This window comes from Adiantum capillus-veneris, chromosome 5 (assembly GCF_014529385.1).
Source record: "Adiantum capillus-veneris isolate H3 chromosome 5, ASM1452938v2, whole genome shotgun sequence".
Lineage (NCBI taxonomy): Eukaryota > Viridiplantae > Streptophyta > Polypodiopsida > Polypodiales > Pteridaceae > Adiantum > Adiantum capillus-veneris.
The window spans coordinates 117,245,467-117,253,316 of record NC_140935.1 but is presented as its reverse complement, the minus strand read 5'-3'; the positions used below and the strand labels follow the sequence as shown (position 1 = coordinate 117,253,316).

The following is a 7,850-nucleotide window of genomic DNA, read 5'->3' as shown; positions in this document are numbered from 1 at the left end:
AGTAAAATTTCAAGCTATTTTGCCAAAAAAACCAATTTTATTATATCTTTTTGTAGAGATGGCATTTTTCATGTTTATAAAAGCCAAGTGTTAGCACTTAGAGTTACAAAACAATGGAATGCACTTCAAAGATAAGTTTTCAAGTCACATATAAGCTATAGACATAATTTCATACTTGAGCACGTGTTAAATAAGTGTATAATTTTGGTGTTCCAAAGGTTCCCTCATGAAATGGGTACTATTCTAGTGCAATTTGACAACTACAAATGATTTTATATGTTTTAAACCAAGAAACTACGTATTTTTTGGGCTCCCTAACTCAATTAAATCTCGTTGCTTGAACTCTATCTTGAATTTTTTATCGTACAAAAACTCTTGAAAATCTTGAGTTCTCCATAATAACATTGAAACCAAGGTTTTAGGCACCCCAATTGTGTATGTACCACGTAAATTGATACATTTAGTTGATTTACATAGAAAGCTTGATATTATTTGAGGTTTTGAATGCTTGTGGCTCAAGAATGAAAATATGAAAGTTCTCTCTTATGCAGTTTTTAATATTTAAAATGATCCAATAATTGTTGCATACCAAAGCCCTTCTACTTGCCACCTTGAGTGTTCAATAGAAAGGACAAGCAATGTATCACTTTTTAAAAGTCACAAATACATCAAAAACATATTTTTCTTTGTATACAACGATATGCTTGAAACGACCATATCAAACACATGGAACTTTCCATTATTTTATATACTCCAAAGTCAATTTTTTTGCACATGAAACTTTCAATTATCTATAGCAAAATTGTGGAAGAGTCACCTAAACTCTTTTACAAGGTCGCTTCATTTTTTCTTGAGCTTATAAAAGCGATTTCTTCAAAGCGTCAATTACAGTCTTACGAGGATCAACTTGATAAGTATAGTTCTTGAACATGATAGATTCTAAAATGCAAAGTTATATTAAAACTTTCATTGATTGCTACTCTCATGGCTTTGTGTAACCTTGGATTCATTTGTCTCTTTAGGTGATTTATTTTCTGCTCTACAAGAAGGAAATGGGGCAGTAGGCTTCTCAGGATGTCCTAAATTGGGAAGTTTCTCCCAACTAATGACATCATACTTTCTATCTCCATTCATTTTCTTATAAATCCATATCGCCCTCATAGCTGCACGCCACCTACATTTCAAGTGGGAGATTACTTAGTATCTTCTTCAGGAGCATTCAACTTTAACCTGTTCAATAATTTCAACTTCACACGGAGAACCATTCAATCCTGTAAATGCAGCGATAATGTCTTTGATTTAATCACATTGATGAATCTGATGGACGCTTCAAATTTAGAAGCTTTGCAAAAATAAAAAATAAAACATTATACATTTGCCTTGACTGTATGTCCACATACTCTAACCTACAGGAAGTATGCACTTCATAAGGGTTGGAATGGAACTTTGATTGCAGGTCCCCTCATGCCTAGGCTTATGCTATCATTACACAGCATGTACCAATTGTGTCTACTTGGATGTGCATCCTTGTCAGGCTAACCTAAAGACCAAATAGAAAACATCAGTTGTTGTGTATCGTGTGTGCACTTTGTGTTTGTGTGTGTGTGTGTGTGTGTGTGTGTGTGTGTGTGTGAGAGAGAGAGAGAGAGAGAGAGAATGTCGTAGGAACACTTCCATTAGCCCTCATAGATCTATCCAATGAGTCGTGAACTCAAGGCCTATTCCTTCAGAGGGAAACAAGAAAACAAATCTACCATAACTGGGTGACAGGAAGAATATCTCCGTTGCCTCGTCTTATTAACACCTACATACCCATGAGAAGAGGATTTGCATTGTCAAACATTCCCAAGAGATATATATTGTCTAACATCTGCCTACAGGTCAATCATACTAACCAGTCACTAATAGGTTTCCTCTCTGCACAACAAACACAAGCAGAGCATATGGATTAAAAGGTCCATCCACGACCATTCTTTGGTCTCCTCTCAGAGGACGTCCTCACATGGCTGGACCATTTTGAGAATGTGGCAAGCTACCACAATTGGGATGACGAACGCAGAGCTCACGAACTCCGCACTGTGCTAGAGGGCATCGCGGCCACATGGTTCGTGCAACAAGGTGAAAATGTTAAGCATAATTGGTCTTTACTTCAACAACTCCTGGTTCAGAGCTTCGCACATCAAAATGTTACACAAACTGCATAACAACAGCTTAATTCTTTGCGTCAACGACATACTGAGCCAGTGGCCCAGTTTGCAGTAAAATTAAATCAACTGTTTTTACATGCTGATCCATCTATGGCTGAAGAAATGAAGCTCCATTTCCTTTGACCTCGTCTTCAACATGATATTTCGCATCGGGTGCACCGCGATCAAGAACCCATGTCTTTTCATGAAGCAAATTGACGGTAGTATGAATTCAGATTTTCCCACACCAATACCCGCTCTTCCCCAAGGTCCTATCTCTGCCCCCACCCCTGCCCCTACCCACCCCACACTTATGGATATATGTGCAGAATGTTCAAAATGCCTCTCGTCAAGCACTCCCAGCACGTGACGCTCAGGGCTGCGCCGAATGCTTCTACTGCAACATGTACGGCCATGTGCGATGGCATTGTCATAGGCTAAAAGCATAATGTCACAAAGTGATGATGTGGCAGACAGCAGAAACCCTAATTTCTGGCTGAAACCCTAAAATTCCTGCAAACCCTAAAATCTGCCAAAAACCCTAATTTGCAGCAAACCCTAATTTCTGCCGGGATGCCACGTGGCAGCATTGGTACGGATTTCCGTGATTTGCAGCGGGAATTGCGGGCTGCTGGGCGATGTCATTTGCTGATGCTTTTTCTACGCAATGAGAAAGAGACAGAGGAGATGCTTTTGCTTTTTTTTGTTAACTCTCTGTGAGAGAGAGAGAAAAAAAGCTTTTAGGCTTTTGATTTGAAGCTTTTGGGGCTCTGCTTTTGGGCATCCCTTGTAAACCTTTAAATAAGTGGCTTGGGCCTTCACTTCTGAGGGCATCGGGACGCAGAGTCTGAGAGTGAACCCCGAGTCACTCCCTTGTACTTTGAACTGATTAATATAAAAAGAAATACCAAAAGGGGTGCCAGTCTTTGGGGCCAATACCTCTAGGCACGGAACTCCGCCGGGCCAATGCAAATCTATTGTGATCTGTGAATTGTTTGAAGTGGTTATTTGGTGCTGTCGCGATTGATTCTTGACTTGGAGTGTCCAAGTCTGTTACAATGGTATCAGAGCACGGCCGATTTCTCTTCTACATTCTGCAAAAAATTGTCTTGATGTATTTGGACGACATTCTTATACATTCGAGTATTGCACGAGTTCAACCTTCAACCTACAGCTTCAACCACATACAACACTTCAACCTACAGCTTCAACTTCAGAAGTGTAAATGGGGTGCAGCACGTCTCAAATTTCTAGGTTTTATCATTTACGAGAAGGGATACAAATTGATCTTGCAAAGGTCTTTGCAAATCAATCTTACTCGCCACCATCTAATGTTAAGAATCTAGAGAGCTTCTTAGGGATGGCAACGTTTTCTCTCAAGTTTGTCCCTCACCTAGCTCAAATAAACTTACCCTTGCGGCGTCTCCTTCAGAAAGGCATACCCTACTCTTGGGATCAGGCATGTCAAGAGAGCTTCACAAAACTCAAAGAATCCATCGAACAGTCAGCCATGCTGTCCTATCCAGATTTCAGCAGACCTTTCTTGCTGCAAACCAATGCCTCTAATGCTGGATTGGGGTGGGGGTAGTGCTACTACATCAGGTTGCTGTCGGGCACTGGACTCCCATCTCTTTCATCAGCAGGACCCTCACCAAGCCGGAACTCAACTATTCAGCAACAGCAAAAGAATTACTGGCTGTTGTTCGGGCATTTGCCAAGTTTCATCCATACCTCCATGGCACTCAGGTGACTGTAGAGACTGATCAGCCCATAATTCCCCTTACTTTTACAAAAGAGCCATTCCCTCGGTCGTTTGCTCCAATGGATTCTAACTCTCCAAGAATACCAGTCTCAAATCAAGTACATCCACCAACTTTCTTGCAGTTGGCCTTTCTCGCTCTGAATTCCAACACACACAAGTCGCAAGTGTTGAAACTCCTATTTCCATCTCTCGGCTGCCCATTCTACAGCAAGCTGACCTAGCAATCCAAGAGATCATTTATAATATCAGAAGTCAGAAACCCCACCCTCACAAACAGAGATTCATGCTCATGGATAATTTGGTGTAATTACATTCAACAGGAGCATCCTCCTCGCCTTTGTGTCCCACAGGCGCTACAACACCCATTACTGGCCTAAGATGCGGCAGACAATTTCAAAACAGTTACAAGAGTGTACAATCTGCCGAGTAATCAAAACCCACATCAGAATTTGTCTCCCATTTCTGTCAATGCCCCTTTCGAACTAGTTGGTTGGGATTTCAAAGGTCCATTCCCAACGACTGTTGATGGTAATAGGTATGTGCAAGTCATCACAGAATACCTCAGGCGATGATGTGAGGTTCAGGCTCTGGCATCCACTCTCGCTCATGCACTAATGCATAATGCCATTTTTAGGCATGGATGCCCACAACAACTCTCCAATCAAGGGGCACAATTCAAAAGTGATGTCATGCAGCTCCTGACCAAAAGTCTCAGAGTTGAGCAGCTATTCACCTCCCCATATCACCCACAAACAATGGGCTCACACAGCGCCTGAACAAAACCCTAAAGCAGATGCTTGCCGCCTACATCGATCCAATTCATCAAACCTGGGATCAGATTTTACCCTACGCAGCCCACACCTACAACACCTCAGTCCAAGTTTCAACAAAAGTTAGCCTTTTTCCGAGCTTTGTACAGTCGGGATCCCCAATTCCCTCCTGACCCCAACACCATACAACAGAAATCCCTCAACAAGATGCTGTAGATTGGATGGCCTAACTATCCAAGACCCTGCCTCTTCTCCGAAGCTCTTATCAGAAAAGCTTCTCAAGCCAAACAGAAACACCTCTGCGACGAGCCGACCTACAAAGGATACTCTAATGGCGCACAGGTAAGTGTTTATTACCCCATTCAATGGCATGGTTTGAGTGAATCTCAATTGCACCCCTGGATTGGTCCATACACTATCTTGAAGGCAGCGCTCAAGCAATAAAGCTGTGACTACAGCCCATGTATCTCGCCTCGAGCCATATTTCCCATCTCCTCCGGCCCCAATCAGTTCTTCTTCACAGGGGGAGGTGTGACAGCCTAGTCACCATCACGTAGGAAGGCCTAGCATGTCATTCCAAGATCATGTAATCTCTCGAGTCACCTGGTAGCGTTGCATCCAGGGCAGCACCAGTATGTTGTGAGGCAAGCCTTCCAGACTTGTAAAGAAGGTACACACACACATATACATGTATATATACGTATATGTGTGTGTGTGTGAGTGTGTAGAGAGAGAGAGAGAGAGAGAGAGAGAGAGAGAGAGAGAGATTTGTCGAAGGCCAAAGCAAAAGAAAATTTAAAACAAAAGATATAAATGAAAATAATGTGTGCTATGAATATGACTAGTATACCTAGCTGCATCATCCATGTACTTGGCCCGTGCTCCTTCATAGCCATCATGATACTGGAGGGTTATAGGATCATATGGTACACTTGTTCGATTTGCTATGACTCTTGCATGAGGGTGAGCTGTTCTAACCCAAGTGTCATGTTCCAAGAACCTTGCCCACTCATTCTCCCTGCCCATCCATGCCTCAGTCTCTTTGTTTTCTTCTATTAGTTGATGCTGCCAAAATAGCCTAAGACAAAGATAAATTGTCTCATGCTAAATTTGTGTTGCAAATTGCATATAGATTTTGATGTTGTGAGCTTTATGTCCAATGTAGTTCTGATAATATGTGCATTAATTTACAAATTAACATTCATTAACTTGTCAACATGTTCATAGTTTTGATAACTAAATGCAAAAAGCTTTGTCAAACCAATAGTATTTCTACCTTTTTTCTCGATTGTGTCTTGCCATGGTCTAATTTAACTGCACCATCCACATCTGTTCGCAGTCTTTCTTCCTCTGGGACATAGCTCAAGGATGATGGTGGAGGTTGCACAACATTCTTATACACATTATTTCGCATATGGCCAAACCGTCTGGCTGCAAGCCTTTCTTTTTCAAGGAGATCCTAAACATGGCAATTAAGTGTTTTAGATACCTGTTTATTTAATATAGCCTTATCAATGGTTAGAAATTACAAACATAATGTAGTACAAAGATTTTGATGCGTTCATATCCAAATCTGTGACTAAACCACCTCCTCGCATGCTCATAAAGCTCGACTTAAGTGGCTTTTGCTACTTAAAGCCAAGCGCTAAGGTCCTGAACCTTCCCTGCTTGCAAAATGCCCTCTCTCTCCTACTCATCATTCCTGCCATCTTGAACTCAAAATTCATAGCAACAACCCTAAATGGGTGCGTGCATGCACATGCAAAAGTGTGAGCTTTTAAGAGAGAGAAAACCTTCAATTAGAGCTCCACTTCCCAATTGGTAATTAATGCTTCTCTCATAAGCATTGAATCACTTATAGGAAAACAAAATGTTGGCTATCGTTAAGCCGTTTGGCACTAATCAAGAAGCTTACTCAGAATCCACACTGCTCCCAAGCATTACAAGAGTCTCCTAGGTTCTTGTGAAAGCAAAAAACGAGCTGAAGAGGAAGGGTTTCATAAACACTAGTGCTTCTCTCTCGTGCGTTGTGTGTATGTGTGGAGATGTATGAGACCTTACATAATCAGCAGGTTGGAAATGGCGCTTCTCGTCGCTGCAGACGGCAGGCACGCCCACTGCCCACTTGGGCTGCCTGTTGTGAATGAAGCCGAAAGGAACGCCAAAGTAAGGCATGCTCTGTATCTGCAACTGGATGGAGAGAGAGAGAGCGCACACTTGCTCTCCTGTGTTTTGAAACAGAGAACGTGAACGCGCTTGTGTGTGTGTGTGTGTGTGTGTGTGTGTGTGTGTATGTCCGCGCGCGCGCAGATTTCAGCAGCTATGTGAACCGTCGCTCTTCATAAATTTTTTGACCAAAATGGAAAATAGACCATTAGAGGGAATTTAGATGCCAACGCAAGCACGGAATTTTGGTGTTAGAGCTGCGTCCCGCACAGGACCTACAGGGCATGGAGCGAATCAGTCTCATGCCTCGCCAAACACCCACCTTGTTGGTCACACACAATGAAAAAGACCGCGCTTGTGGTGCTTCACAAACGTGGGCCCTAGTTGATAGCAAGAAGAACCGACAATTGGCCGTCATGAAGAGGAGGAAACGGAAAGGTAGCTAGGTCTTTGACTGGGTGGAGCCAGTGAAACGAGAAGAGATAACCGGGAAGAGGAGGTGATGCTCTACATGCGCTGCAAATTTTCACTTATGAAGGAAACTTTGTAGGGGCTGGAGTGCAACCTCGATGCGCTCCAGGTCCCATGATAACTTTGTGGGACTGCCTACATGGACCGGACGCCATGCACTGTACATATTGTATGTCCCAAGCGAGACGCAACTCTTACTATCGTTGTAGGGTGGGCATCCAGCTGCATGGCTGAGCCCAGATCTCGTAGAATCCTGTGGTTAGGGTTTGAATTCAATCCTGCCAATTTTGATTGGTAACTTCGAAGCCAAGGGCCCGGAGCCATTGGAATCTAAGCAAATTCCAGCTAATAAACTAGAAAAAGAGCTAGTGTGGTATGTCCCAAGTATCCGAACATAATTATTGTGAATGTATTACCAAGATTTTGATGCATTCATATCCAAATCTATCACTAAAGTTTTAACCACCTCCTTGCATTGTCATAAGGCTTAATTGG

At 42.5% G+C, this 7,850-nt stretch overlaps 1 pseudogene across 1 annotated transcript; it reads right to left on the bottom strand.

Annotated features, from left to right (window-relative positions):
* Positions 1-840: 840 nt before the first annotated feature.
* LOC147457973 (uncharacterized) lies at positions 841-7,022 on the bottom strand (annotated as a pseudogene). The gene is made up of 4 exons (XR_015188012.1): positions 6,780-7,022; positions 5,995-6,177; positions 5,569-5,796; positions 841-1,174 (listed from the first exon to the last, which is right to left on the bottom strand). The product of XR_015188012.1 is annotated as an uncharacterized LOC147457973 (transcript).
* Positions 7,023-7,850: the final 828 nt, after the last annotated feature.